At 44.1% G+C, this 15,565-nt stretch overlaps 1 protein-coding gene across 5 annotated transcripts in view; it reads left to right on the top strand.

Annotated features, from left to right (window-relative positions):
• The window catches only part of ARMH4 (armadillo like helical domain containing 4), a 645,165-nt gene that overhangs the window by 76,648 nt on the left and 552,952 nt on the right, over positions 1-15,565 (top strand). For 3 of the 5 annotated variants that reach the window (XM_069207449.1, XM_069207448.1, XM_069207445.1), the window contains exon 2: positions 14,306-14,498. The exons of 1 other annotated variant lie outside the window; for it this stretch is intronic. The gene's annotated coding sequence lies outside the window, so the exon portion shown is untranslated. The remainder of the gene's footprint in view (positions 1-14,305; positions 14,499-15,565) is intronic. One more of the 5 variants, XM_069207446.1, reaches the window with a different exon arrangement.

The raw sequence follows: 15,565 nt of genomic DNA, 5'->3' as shown, positions 1-15,565 counted from the left end.
TCTTGTGATTCTGCTTTTTGTTCTCTGATGTCCTCCTGGAAGTATTGCTAATATTTTTGGACTTTGTTTTTGGTTGTGAAGCCTTTGCAGAATGGAAGTCAATTTCTGGCACCTATTTATGTATAAAAAGTGGCAGCTTAAAGCATTCTGCATGGAAAGGGGACTGGCTGTGAACAAGAAATCCAGAAGGGAGGATCTTGAGTCAGCCCTGTTTCAGTATGAATTGAAACGTTGTCAGGCAACACCACCAAATGAGTCTGAGGAGGATAACTACTCTGAGGAGGAGGACTACTCTGAGGAGGAAGGCAGTGGCCCTGAGGAGGGAACAGAAAGAGATGATTGGCTCCTAGCTCGAATCCGGAGTCTGGAAGAGCTAGATGCAGAGCTTGAGAGGGCTGAGGAGAAGAGAGCCTTAGTCCTGGAAAAAGAAAGGGTTACAGCTCAAGAGCTGAGCTGTGAAGAGCTGAAGCTGGAGGCCATGAGGGCTGAGTCCAGTTCAGATGGTGGCAGCAAAAATCTTGTATCCAGTACTGCTGAAGAAGTGCACATGCCCAGAGATGTGGTGCCCTACTTGAAGGAGGGAGTTAACACACGCCAGGAGGTTCAGGGGTATGAGGTAGCTCCAGTGATGCACAGGGTCCTTGAGGTGAATTGGGGAACTGGCATGGGGAGTCATATTCCTGCTGGTGGGAGGGACACTCTACTGACTCTAGGTGAGAGTGACAGGGAGAGGGGTTCCCCCCAGGTAGAAGTCCTGGTTATGGAGTGTGAAGACATCCCAGAAGAGTGTGGGTTGAGTGTCAGGGACAGTCAGGTACTGTCTCACCAGTCTCAGGAGGGTGATGTGGGGTGCTGTTTCAAAGCAGAGTCACTGGATGGTTGGGTGAAGAGTACTTTGGTTAATTCATGTAAGGGGCTGAGTGATGTAATTGCTGGAGAGCATATGTCTAGTCCTTATTTTCTACAGCTACGCCAACACCAGGTGGAGTGTGAGTTCTCTGACCCCAGGGAGCTTACAATGGAGGCAGATCTCTTGGTGAGTATCAGAGAGTCTGAAGAGGCATTTGGGGGGGCTCCTGAGAGGAGTGGTCTAGGTATTTCCCAACCAGGTGAGGTAGGGAAGGATTGTAGTGTCCCAGGTAGGTCCCAGTGTAGTGGGACGGGTGAGGGACCCCACGTCCAGTCTCTGAGGAGAGGGAATGGGGATGGGCTGAGGTCCAAGGTGCCCGAGATCCGGTCCCAGGTCCTGGAGGGTTCCATGAGGGAACCCCAGGAGGGGAGCCTAGCCTGTACCATAGGGCCATCTGTTGAGGGAGATCCCATAGTGTCAGGAGAACTTGGGGGGCGGCTGTAGCCAGCGTCCCACCAGTTCTGGTGTCTAGCAGTACCACTCCTAGTGAGGGGTTTCAGAAGTCCAGACAGAGGGTTGAGAGGGGGTTGCGGACCCCAGTGGAGAACCTGGAGGGTCAGGGGTCAGCTCTGAGAGCAGAGCCCCCCATGAATGACCTTGGTGAGACCATTTCTGGGTTGGGGGGAATCCAGACTCTGTCAGATGGGCAGAGGTCAGGAGACCTGCGCCAGCCAGACTCTTGTGTGGCTCTTCGGGACAGTGTGTCCCTTGAGGGGGGTAAGTGTGCCCCCCTGGAAGTCCTGGTGTGCCAGGCAGTGGTTCAACCGCAGGGTGGTGACCCTGGGTTGGATGACCAGGTTCAGAGGGTAAACTCTGACCTGGTGGGGGGTAGGTATGCCCCCCAGGAATTCCTGGGTTGCCAGGCAGTGGTCCAGTCTGTGGGTACAGACCCTGGACTGGAGGATCAGGTGCAGGGGATAAACCCTGACCTGAAGGGGGGGGCGGTTTGCCCCATCACCCCCCCTGGTGTGATTTCAAGGGGTACTCTCCCTGAGGGGTGGGTGCAGAACCCTGAGAGTAGGGGAAGGGGAGAGAAAGACTCACCCCTGACCCCAGAGCAATCTAAGGGTACATACCCTGGATTGGAAGGCTAGGTTCAGGGTGTCCCCCCTGACCTGGAGGAAGGGGCTACTGCTAACAGTGCCCCTACCATGTTGTCTTCTGGGGGGGCCACTCCTAGTTGGGTGGTTCAGGACCGCAGAAGAGAGGGCAGGGGAGGGAAGCCTCACCCCTGGCCCTGGTCCAATCTGAAGGTACAGACCCCAGGTTGGAGTATCAGTTGCAGGTTAACATCCCTGCACTGGTGGAAGAATTGTGCAGGACTGCTTCTACAAGTACCCTGACAATTTTTTACTCTGGGGGTGCCGCTCCTGGAGGGAGGGTACAGAGCCCCAGAGGGGAGGACCAGGGTCAGGTTATCTTCTCTGAACTGGTGGAAGGTAGAGTGGTCAAAGGGTGTCAGGCACCTGGGGCAACCGCCCCCCACTCTCCACAGTCACAGTGGTTGGAGACGCCTGAGGTCAGGCTCTCATCCCTGACAGTTGTCAGGGGTCACTGTGGCTTGCTGTCCTGGTGGACAGAGCTGCCCCTGGGGGGGGAACGAGAGTCACACCCCAGGGGTGGAGTGGGCAACACCACTGTGTTGGCCCTGGTGGTACTATCTGCCCATTGCAATACATCTGTGAGCAAAGTAAAGTTAGGCGCTGCACAGATGGTGTCTGCAGATGTGGAGAAGGGTTCCCCATGGGTTAGCTTAGTGGGCCCTGAGAGTATGGACAGAGGGATCCAACTGGAGTCAGGAAGGCGTAGAACTGGAACATGCCCTTGCTGTTGTGGGCCTGGGTCCTTGTTCTATCGCCCCAATTAGGGAAGTACATCAAGGTATTGATTGTTCTCCCCTGGCTTTAGGCTGGTAGGGGGTCGTGTTGGACTTTTGCTTATGCAGGGTCATCCTGAATCTTTTTCCCTCCTGCCTCCTATTTTTTTCTGACCTGTCGCTGTTGGCTTTTGAACTCTGAGCACTTTCCCACTGCTAACCAGTGCTAAAGTGCATATGCTCTCCGTGTAAATTGTATGTAATTGGTTTATCCATGATTGGCCTATTTGATTTACTAGTAAGTCCCTAGTAAGGTGCACTAGAGGTGCCAGGGCCTGTAAATCAAATGCTACTAGTGGGCCTGCAGCACTGGTTGTGCCACCCACATAAGTAGCTCTGTAATCATGTCTCAGACCTGCCACTGCAGTGTCTGTGTGTGTATTTTTACACTGTAAATTCGACTTGGCAAGTGTACCCACTTGCCAGGACTAAACCTTCCCTTTTCTTACATGTAAGGCACCCCTAAGGTAGGCCCTAGGTAGCCCCAAGGGCAGGGTGCAGTGTATGGATAAGGTAGGACATATAGGGGGTCATTCTGACCCTGGCGGTCTTTGACCGCCAGGGCGGAGGACCGCGGGAGCACCGCCGACAGGCCGGCGGTGCTCCAATGGGGATTCCGACCGCGGCGGTAAAGCCGCGGTCGGACCGGCACCACTGGCGGGGTCCCGCCAGTGTACCGCGGCCCCATTGAATCCTCCGCGGCGGCGCAGCTTGCTGCACCGCCGCGGGGATTCCGACCCCCCCTACCGCCATCCAGATCCCGGCGGTCGGACCGCCGAGATCCGGATGGCGGTAGGGGGGGTCGCGGGGCCCCTGGGGGCCCCTGCAGTGCCCATGCCACTGGCATGGGCATTGCAGGGGCCCCCGTAAGAGGGCCCCTACATGTATTTCACTGTCTGCTGCGCAGACAGTGAAATACGCGACGGGTGCAACTGCACCCGTCGCACAGCTTCCACTCCGCCGGCTCGATTCCGAGCCGGCTTCATCGTGGAAGCCTCTTTCCCGCTGGGCTGGCTGGCGGTCTGAAGGCGACCGCCCGCCAGCCCAGCGGGAAAGTCAGAATTACCGCCGCGGTCTTTCGACCGCGGAACGGTAACCTGACGGCGGGACTTTGGCGGGCGGCCTCCGCCGCCCGCCAAGGTCAGAATGAGGGCCATAGTAATGTGATTTATATGTCCTGACAGTGAAATACTGCCAACTTCGTTTTTCACTGTTGCAAGGCCTGTCTCTCGCATAGGATAATATGGGGGGTACCTTTAAATATGATTAAAGTGTAGATTCCCCTAGAGAGTAGATGGACATGGGGAATTTGGGGTCCCTGAACTCACAATTAAAAAATACATCTTTTAGTAAAGTTGATTTTAAGATTGTGCGTTTGAAAATGCCACTTTTAGAAAGTGAGCATTTTCTTGCTTAAACCATTCTGTGACTCTGCCTTGTTTGTGGATTCCCTGTCTGGGCCAGTTTGACAGTTGGGTTGTTTTTCACCTCGCACTAGACAGTGACACAAAGGGGGCTGGGGTGTAACCTGCATTTCCTGATTAGCCATCTCTGCTAGGAGGGAGGGGTGGAGTGGTCACTCTCATCTGAAAGGACTGTGCCTGCCTCTGACAATGCCGGCTCCAACCCCCTGGTGTGTGTCTGAGGCCTTGCCTGGGCAAGGCAGGATTTCACAAGTAGGTGTGAGTCCCCTTTGAAGAAAGGTGACTTCAAAGACTAAAATGGGTATAAGAAGGGCACCCAAATCTACAGACTTTAGAAACACTTCTGGAACCAAGAGGAACCTCTGCCTGGAGAAGAGCTGATAGCTGAGGAAGAAGTGCTGCCCTGCCTGTGACTGTGCTTTGTGGAGCTTTCCTGCAGTGCTGCTTCTGCCAGAGTAAGAGGGCAAAGACTGGACTTTGTGTGCCTTCCATCTTGTGAAGAAATCTCCAAGGGCTTGATTTAGAGCTTACCTCCTGTTGTTTGAAGTCTCAGGGACAGCAAAGACTTCTCTCTGCCAGCACCTGGAGTCTCTGGAGAGACTCCTGCCCCGACAAGTGGTGCCCTATCCAGTCCCTGGGCCCTTGAAAGGAAAGCTGCTGGAATCCAAGGAAATCGACTTCGGACGACTTCGGACCGACGCCGCTGCTGAATCCGGTAACGCCACCTGCACCTGACGCCATGACCTTCGCTGGAACGCGACGCTCTTCGCAGGCCCGACGCCGCAGCAGCCCCGCTGAAGTCCGCGACTCCGTGGAAGTCGCCGCACCACGTCGTGATCGACGCCGCTCGAAGTGCACGGATTAAACGTTTCGCACAGACGCCGCAATTCCCGACTTCGCTCATCGGCTTGTTTTCACTCTTCCCCAAAGGTACTGTACTTGGGGGTCTACACGACTCCGTGTCTGGCGCCGCTGGTGTCGGCTTGTTGGGAACGACTCCGTCACGACGCTGTGTTAACATCTCATCAAAGCATTTTTGTTTCTAAGCGCTATTTTTGAGTTTAATCTTTAAAAATTCATAACTTGACTTGTGTATGTCGGATGTTTGTCGTTTTGGTCTTGTTTTGTTTAGATAAATATTTCCCATTTTTCTAAGCCGGTGTTGTGTCATTTTGTAGTGTTTTCATGAAGTTACTGTGTGTGTTGGTACAAATACTTTACACCTAGTGCTCTGAAGTTATGCCTACTGCTCTGCCAAGCTACCAAGGGGGTAAGCAGGGGTTAGCTGAGGGTGATTCTCTTTTATCCTGACTAGAGTGAGGGTCCTTGCTTGAACAGGGGGTAACCTGACTGTCAACCAAAGACCCCATTTCTAACAACAGATATCAAACTCTGGACTCCACAGAAAGTATAGAAACTATTCGTTTTCAAATTCTGCATAACCAAAGGAATCTACTGGTCAAGCCAGATTTCTCTTGCCCTTGGTGCCTGGCCAGTTGTACACTCTGAACATGCTTTTATCAGATTTTTTTTCAAAAAATTTTAATTCCCTCCATTCTCACTCATTCAGAAACAAATCCCTGCCAAGAATTTCACCCCTAACTTTTTGCCTCTGAGTCTCCTGAGTGTGGTTGTGCCACACAATTATGGGTTTCCTATATGTTCAGGGAGTCCACATGTGATAAACTGGATACAGTGTATGTTGGAAATTTGGAACTCACATGCAATCGAAATACAGTTTTAGGATACCTGTTGTTTGTGACAGGTATCACCTCTGGCCTGAATGGAAATATACCATAACCATATATCTTTAAAATCTAAACATCCTAAGGTTTCTATCGCTTGGTGCTCAACCTTGCTCACCCTGATTTGCAGGCCGGGAGATTGCACTGAAGTGACCTTTGTCAGATTTTTAGCATTTTTTTCCAGTCTGCCTTCGAATATACTATGACCCTCATCTTTGTTTTCCTGGGTTTCCTGACTGTGGGTGTGCCAGATGTATGTAGAGTGTCTAGGAGTAGACGGTGCCTACATATGAGAAACTGGGTTCCTAGCGAAGCTAAGAACACAGTACATGCAACCAAAACTGACGCCAGTAGCAGTCCAGCAGATAAAGCGTCCCATACCTGATTGTGATGAAGAATACAAAAAAGTGATGGATGAAATGTGTATATTCATCTCAGCCACTGATAATTACATGGGGCCAGATATTAGTCTATCATTGTTTTCACCCAGTATGCTATCTCAGATTAGATCCGCCACGTGCAAATCAGCCTTAGTTCTGCTCCAGTAGGAACTGCCCAGTCTGAACTGCCCACACAGGTCCTCCCTTCACTTGAACACAAGTAATCCAAGACTAGTGTCATTCTATCTGGTGTCTCCTCAGTTAGGTGCAACTTGGTTCCAGTGGCATGGTAAGCACAGGACCAGTGTCTGCGCATTCTAGTGACACTTAGGGCATCACAATGAAGAATATAAAAAAGTGATGGAGGGAGTGATTACATTAATCTCAGCCAATGGTAATACTTCGGTCACATCCCAGTTAATTTTGTTTTTTGCCCTCAGAGCTACCCTAGATTAGACTAGTCATATGCAAATTAGCCTTTGTCTTGCTCCAATAGGAACAAGCCAGCATGAACTGTCAAGCCAGAGCCTCTCTGAACTGGAACACAAGCAACACAAGACCAGTTTTATCTTATTTTGACATCTTCAATCAGATGCAGCTTAGTTCCAGTGGCACAGTGAGCAAGAGACCTATATGTGGTTATACCTGTCACAACTAGGGTTTCACAATGAAGACTACTACGTATTTTTTTTAATATCTTTAATGCCATGTATTGGAGGAACATCCTGAGTGTGGTGGTTGAAACAGAAAGAAAAGCTGCAATACCCACAGGCCTATGAGTCCTAAATCTGAGTTCAAGAAACAACTGGAAGTCTTACTGTAGGTATGTGCACTCATCTGTCACACTGAAGGGCAAAAATCTAAGTTGGTCCAGTGAGATTCAAACCTATATTTCATTAGGTTACATACTGATTTCTGCATCTGATTATGCTTCTGAACTATTGCTGGGGCTGAAGCCAATTATGTGCAGGGTCCAAGTGTACTGTGCAGCAACCGCATTCACTCTGAGTCTGTACCTTTGTAACCTGTAACTTGAATAACAAATTAGAATAGGAACTTTAACAACTTTCTTTGGTCTTGCTGTGATAGGGAATATACATCTTTAAGATTACACACATTCAGTGCAGCTCACAAACTAACCCTTTGGGTTCAGAGCCCAAGGTGCTAACCATTGCACCATGGAACAGCAGCACAACGCTCTTACAGTGATTGGAACTTGCCACTTGTAGGGTACACAAAGAAATCTCTATAGTGGGGTGCATATTCTTATTTGCCTATATTGCTTACATAGAAATGGTGCACCTTACAAGTTATAGAGAGGTATTTACAGGTGGTGCATTAATGTGACATGTTTTGTTACCGGTATAGAAACACACAATTTTCACATTACACATCTCTGCATAAGGTGCTTTAGCCCATCATGCATTTTGGGACCTCTGACCTTCAGATTTCTCACAACTCTTTGCAACAGAAGGTCAATCCCTAGAGCTACTTGAGTTTATAATCAGTAACCCATAGATTAGACAATTTTGCGGAGCATACACTTATCTCACTGTTGTATTACCAGTTAATCTCGAAGTCTTTTTATCTGCAGCAAGGAATGAAATGCGTGTAAAGAGTTTTATCCCTTTTGTTGACTTTTTAGATAGCGGTATATATCGGCCCTTGGAGTACCCACATGAAATGGAGTGTATTTGTATAAAACATTGTAAGCACATTATGTCAATTCCGCTCATTTTATTGGCCTCTGACAAGTGAACAGCTAAATTGAATTTATAGGATTTGAAATTGTTAACCTGCAGATTGAGCAAATCTTTGCAGGTTACATCTTAATCTATCAACAACTTTAACAGAAGTGGAACATATTTTGACTCTTCTTTAATATAAAACAATGTGTCAAATTCATTTTTAAGAGTACAGTAAGTCAGTGTCTTAGTGCTAATAATTAAGCACACACACTGAAGCAAGTCCGCACGTGCTTTGTGAAGGCTCTGTGCGGTGCTTAATTTGAGCCAGTGTTTCCAGGTGGTGGCCAGCTACACTCATTTTTGTTAACAGGCACTTGTTTTTTGCTTATCAGACTTTGACTCAAAGCAAGAGAGGGAAAAAGATACAAGGGGGAAGAAGGAGGAAAAGGAAGAAGGAACACCATTTACAAAGAGAGAAAGCATGAGCCTGCAAGAGTAGGATAAAGAGACAATGTCTAGCTTTTTTGAAGCCGTTACTGAAGGTTCGACCGCCGGAGGACACACAACGCTTAAAGGCACCTTATATTTAGGTACTAGATTGACATTGGACTTCCACTGATATGTCTCATAAATGGAGACACTTAATTACAGATTTTTCGTGATGTTGCGATGAGCTTTGGACTTACATTATCAACTTCAATTAAAGATTAGTAAAAAAAGAAATCTTCAAAGCCTTGATAAAGTCCCATTTGGGACGAAACACGTGTCGGCTGAATCTGGATGAACCGGATAGCTTTTTTCTCTATTGGATGAAGACAATTCTTTCTGCTTCCATATCACCAGAGTGGACATTTTCTGTCCCTATGATCAATTTGCTGGACTTTGTATGAATTTGCTAAGGGACTAATTACTCTTCTGTTGATTTGAATATATTTTTGTCCTATTCTGGTATAAATAATTGTTTTCATGTATGGATAGGGTATTTGATATTGAATTACATTTGTATTGTCAAATTTTGTAAACAACAATTTTTCTTAGTACATATTAAATGTAATGACTTTGATTTATCAATTAAAATTTCCTCTTTAACTTTTTAACTATCAATGTTTGTACTGATACCACTTTTTGTAGGAATTTATATCACAGTTCTCTTACACAACTTATTGACTTGTGACCATTCTATAATTGTTAACAGAGTGTTATTACTTTTTATGTGTGCTCCATTCTCATCTTCTCATAAAGTTTATTGGCATTCAATAGCGCCGGCCACGGATGTGAAAACGAGAATCTTTTCTCTTTGTAAGACTCCAAAGGCAGCTGTTGTAGGTTAGTGGGATTTATTAAACCTCAGCCGGCGGCATAACTCAGCAACTGACCAGAATATAACACTGAGGTCACTTGTAAGGTAAAAAGGGTTGCACAGTTCAGCGAGAGGTTTTATGTGGAAAGAAACAAAAGGACAATACAAAGATACCTTATATCTTCCATCTTTGACAATAAACAAATCAAGATGACTAAAAAATAAAGATAGTATAAGCAAATGTTATACGCAGAGAAACTAAAATAAATGTTATAATCATTAACTAAGATAGAACAAGGCAAAATACTTAACCAGAAAAACTCTAGGCTTTGTAATCATGCAAGTAAGATGGTAATTTTTTATGTGTTTATCTGGATTCATAAAAGGTGGTTTGCCAGCATTGTACCTTATTGATTCCTCGCTCGGTTTCTACCTGTGTATCTTCAACTGAATTTTTTTCAATGTCTTGAATTTAACTAAATCACAAACAGGAACATCTATGAATTTCACTTTCTTAGTCTCACCAAAAAGTTTTTTTCTTTTAAAAATGTGTTTTTTTCTATGTCCCTCCACTGAAATATCAGCCCAACACTTTCTCAAGTTTATCAACCATGGTACTAACTTGTTGTGTGGTCTTCTGCTCCGGAAATGTACAAAAGGAGTTTTGTTGGACATAAAGTGGAAAGACAGCATGTAAACAGCTGACATTCCTTGGAGAGTTTTTTTTCTAGTCCAACTTGTTAATTTTAAAGTGTGATTGAAACACTCCACCACCCCATTGCTTTACAGGTGTTGATGAGAATACATTTTACATGTGAGATGCTGCAGCATTGTAAGAAAATGTCAACTTCCCTTAAGCATAGTTTTACCCAGTTGTCAGTAAGCAATAGCCTAGTAAAACTCTCACGTCAAAACAACTCTTCAGGGAACTTGGTGACAATACGAGGTTCCAAAATTAATATCTCTTACATAAGAAACTTCTGGGAATATGCAGAACATCCAGTTACAATTAGATAAGGAGAATTATTCTTACCATTCACGGGCCCCACAATATCTAAAGAAATTGATTCCCATTGGCAATGTGGAAAATCTCTACAAAACATAGGTGGGGTGCATGTTTGCCAAGGTTTATCATTAGTCAGACATTCTTTGCAACTTCTGATGAATCTCTCCACCTCTAAATCAACAATCAACCTGTAATAAAACTACATTTCTCGAAAAGAGGATACTGTTCAACTTCATTCCTCAACCCCTGATCCTGAATGGAACCTGCTTAACCAAGCAAACACAAATGTAATTGTCTGTGACATTAACATCAGATCCTGTCTCAAAGTGCATAAACCATGACAGTCAGCCACACAATTAGTTTTGCCAAAAATGTATTCCAAGGAGAAGGTATTTTCCTTCAACTATACAATCCATTTTCTAATATGAGCTGAAACAGGGTGAAGTTATTTTTTTGTACAAATCTCTTTCAGGGTGTTGCAGTCTGAACAAATTACAAAGGTATTTCGCCTTTTTGGAAACAACTAGATTTCTTAACTGCCCATTGCACATCATAGGCCTCTCACAGCTAGGGCCTCCTTCTCTATAATAGAATAGGTGAGTTCAACTTCTATAAGCATCATTGATGCATAAGAGATCCTCCAGGTCTTATTGCAAAAGAGCAGCACCAAGACCTGTACTACAGTCATCAGTATTTGCAACAGATTGGTTGTTTTAGGTTCAAAGGCCTTTAATTTAGGAGCAATTTGTAGCTATTTTTTAGGACTGAAAATTCCTCTTGACATAAGCCATTTCTAAGACATTTGGTTACTGGTTGAGTGGGGTGAAACTCCCACCGAAGTAGCAACCACAATGGTTGTCAGGGTGGTCAAAAGCAAACCCCAAATCAATCAGTCTGTGCTCAACCATCTGGTAGCTTGGCACAGAACAGTCAGGCTTAACCTAGAGCAATTGGCATACTTACTTGAAAGGAAGGGGTTAAACACCCAAGGATTGTCTTCCAAGTGAAATGAGAATATTTAGCAGACAGTTCGACCTTCGGGCGGGAAACCCCTTGCCCATCCGATCAAAATCATGAGAGAAATTCAAGGTCGGACTCATAGGAATAATTAAATCCAAGGGTAATCCCAATCTCAAATATTAGTTTGACTCGTTAAGAATTGAAGAAATTTCATTTATTTGCATTTGTGAGTTATAATACTCCCCACAATGTATTGATAGAAAACAGCCAAAACATATTTCGCCCCTAGTGGCATGCAAGCCGGGGGCTTCTTTAAGGGTGAAAATACAATATAACAAATAATAATGCAACAAACAAATAAATTGGTAACACAAAATGGGAAAAGATAACAAAAAGAAAGAAAAATGAAAGGACAAATAAAAGGAAAAGAGCAAGGAAATGTTAAGAAACAGTCAGTGAATACCCAAAAGGATTAAACAATTCCAAAGAGGGAAGGTAATGTCAGATTAAAGAAATCAAAGTCCGTAACCATTAATTACACAATTGCCCACAGCAAAACCAAACATGCCATATTGTATAATATTATATCAATAAGATAACATTGTATAGAAAACACGACCAGTTCCCACATTCAAAAACCATAAGCACATTCATATAATTGTTAATAGTTTGTTTAAACACATCCCATCAATATGAATAGAGTTTATTGGTAACCATCATATGAGGCATAGTGAGTAACCATATTATATTGCAGCATTCCCCACATAGCAATAAATTATATCAATTAGTAAGAGTCCAAAATAATCATAGCCAAATACATACTGTTGGTAGTAGGCACGTGATATCACCCTGCCCAAGGCATATGATCAGGACAACACAAATTAACCAATGGCACGTAAAGAAAAATACATCCTCATAGGCACAAGGTCAAACTGTAGAACTCCTACATATATTTAACTTGAAAGATAAAAATATAGCGATCACTTCAAGAGATTCTAATAAAGAACTGGTCTACAAAAGAGGGAGACTTCCAAAGGTTAAACGACCGAGTGACCACATCCTTGCACATGTTTAAGCCTCGAACAACAACCAATTGCAGTGCGTAATGGTGAAAATGAGCACCTTACCAAACACAACCAGTGAGAGAAGAAAAAGGAAATAATATCCGAAATCAAGTGAAGTGCCTCACACCCTGGTGAAAAATTATTATTTTCATTACAACAATCTTGAAAAGCGCGAGCTTGGAGTATGAAGTTGTCACTAATGCTTACCGTCGAAGTGAACGATTAAGAATCGCTGAAGAAACTGGGAGGGGCACATATACGTTCCAACCCTGAAGGAAAAATAAATATATGCAGCTGAGTTAGGAAAGAACCACATAAGAATTACCCATTAGTTACTCACCTCTATGAAACGATATATACCAGTGGGTACAAATTTCCAAATGCAGTCTGCAGTGAGCACCACGGCAACTGAACATATCTTGTTCAGCCCAAAAAAAGTCCCACAGACCGTAACGCATTTTTATATTGTACAATCGGGGCAATTTATTAATTTGCTGTATTTATTATTTGTTTTATCATACTCTCTGCCTTGAGGAAGCCCCACCCTTGCATGCCGCGTGGCGAAACACGTCTTGGCTGTTTTGTATCATGAAAATGTGGGGAGAATTATAACCCACACTTATGAATAAAGGAAATTCCTTCAATTCTTAATGAGTCAAACTAATTCTTAAGATTGGGATCACCCTTGGATTTAATTATACTGAACAGTCCGATCTTGAACTTTTCTCTTAATTTAAAACAATATTTGAAGTATATATGCGGCACTTCAAATGGTAATAAAGTGAAACTCAACACAAGAAAAATCCCACACCAATGTAGAAAACTAGAGTAATTGTATTAAATAATTTAGGACAAAAATAACAGAAACCTAAACAGTAGAATCGGCCATATGCACTTTAAAAAATGTAAGTGAAATAATGGCAAAAAACCCCAACTGTGATTATCTGGTCACACTAGACCGGGACAAAATCACAAATTCAGGCTGACGGTGCTGGACCCAGTTAGCCCCACTGAACAATATACCTTAAATACTGGTTAATGAGCGATATGGAGTCCCACGTTAAGGATGAGTCGTGTAGCCATGCTCTGCTGTAAGCGGTGCCACAACACTTATCAGAACATGAAGTAAACTTACACAAAAACAAATGCGAGTTTCTGACAGACACACTTGACATCTTTGACTGTGTCTTTTTCACCTGGGAGGTAAAGGTAGATCTCCAGAAAGTACAGTACAGTACATCAAATCAGCAAAACCCTCTGAGAATGTCACAGCCATCTGCAGTTTTCTCAGGATGGCTACTTACTGTGGGCATAAATATTTCTACCTTCACTGAACCATTATAGAACACTAAAGAAAACAAGCCAGTGGGGCTCGATAGACAAGCACGACAAGGCTTTTTAGGCCACCAGTGAATTCTATTAAATGCTGTTGCCTTTAACAGCCAACTAAACCAGCCCAGTAATGCATAGCCCTACCTCTTAACTCCTAGCACCTCCCACCCACAGAGTTTGGTGAGTACATTTCAATTTCATGCAGTAACAATATTTTTAATTTTATGTGGGCACTGACATTATCTTTTTATTGACGCAGGAGAAAAGTCCATTTTTTTAATCGCCGAGGGATGAGATATTTAGAGTGAGAATGAGAATAAGCTAGGAAATAAATGGGTGTGTTGAAGAGTATGAATAGATGCTCAGTAGGTAGACCTGCAATAAATGCACCTGTAAGAGCTTGCATTCACTTGACTACAATGTTAAGGCTTTGAGTTAACAGCCAGCCTTTGCAATCTTTGTGGGTTTTGTGGGGTGGATGTGGAGACAGAAATGAAGATTAGACGGAGAAAAGCGACAGATCGATGTTTTCCTGTTCGGTGACGATCTACTGCACATTTTTTTTTTTCTGTTTTTGTTTTTCAAAGCATTCACTTGTATGTCCGATTTATGTCGTTTAGTAGGTTAAGCTCTTTTCTACGGGAGGTTGGGAATCCTCGCCGAGCAGCGCAGAAGATTGGTTGGAGACAGCATCTTGGTCCCTTCGAGGCATCACAGGATGCAGGGGACGAAGATGTGCGGATGAAAGCTGGGCGGCACGCGATGCTGGGGACATGAGCTGCTGGTGAGGGCTGTGCTGCACCGCTGCGCTAGGTTGGTACTTGCTGTTTGCTTATTCGTTTGAACTCATTTCTCATTGCTGAGCTGCCTTTGTACACCTGCACCGTGTCTCAGACATATATTTTTGCAGCGGGTCTGCTGATTGCAAGGGTTATCTCGAGGTCATTGGTTGGGTCTATAATTATTTAAGGCTGCTCTCGGTGTGTCCATTTTCTGTATGGGCATCAGCATTGCAGCCTCCAACGGGGCCGGCGACCTGGGAAGGTGAGGGCTCCTGGAGGGTCTGATATCAGGCGTGCAGAAACACGGCACCATTGCTGGTCACATGCTCTGCGGCACATGTGTTAATTTTTACAAATCACAACAATAATAAAACGAACACATTATTATTATGGGGGGCTGTCTTTGGGGTGCGGGTAATAAAACAGAAATAACCTGTGCTTTAGCTCATATGCTATATAACATCTGGATTATGTGTTCGTCATGAAATAATTCTTTCGATAACTACTCAGTGGGATGACATTTCACCTAATTCTATATACCCAAGATGTTATTGATGTAGTGATGTCTATTTTCTGAATGTGAGGCACGCAGAATTACCCTATATAAGGCTACATTATGTGTGCTATAATGTATAATAAAAGACAGCAGCAGTGCTACTTACTATAGTAGTTCACATTCTTAAAATAATGTCAACAATATTATCATTGTTATTATTATTTCCTTTTGGATGAGCCCCTGCAACAATGCTGTGGCAGCCTATTGTAGCAATTACTTCATTCATAATGATTATTATTATTGTTATTTTTAGAATTATTATTACTGAAAAGTCTTGTTATATGCATGGACTTTGTGGAAGAGTCCTGACCAGATTGCTGTCACACATTCCCTATCAGACTTTAAGTAGTTTTTAATAATAACTATTATTATTACATTAATAATTAAGCTTTGTCGCCTTCTGCTCTTACTAGTCCTCCAATGAGGGCATAAAATGAAGAGAATCTCAACAGCTGTTAGTGTCCAGCAGTATGAGTGTAATAAAGTTATTACCACATGAGCTCCTTCTCTAATGTAACATAGGGAAATAAACACGCCCACTG

This window comes from Pleurodeles waltl, chromosome 9 (genome assembly GCF_031143425.1).
Source record: "Pleurodeles waltl isolate 20211129_DDA chromosome 9, aPleWal1.hap1.20221129, whole genome shotgun sequence".
Taxonomy (NCBI): domain Eukaryota; kingdom Metazoa; phylum Chordata; class Amphibia; order Caudata; family Salamandridae; genus Pleurodeles; species Pleurodeles waltl.
Note: the sequence above shows the minus strand (reverse complement) of the source record. Positions and strands in the feature narration are given on the sequence as shown.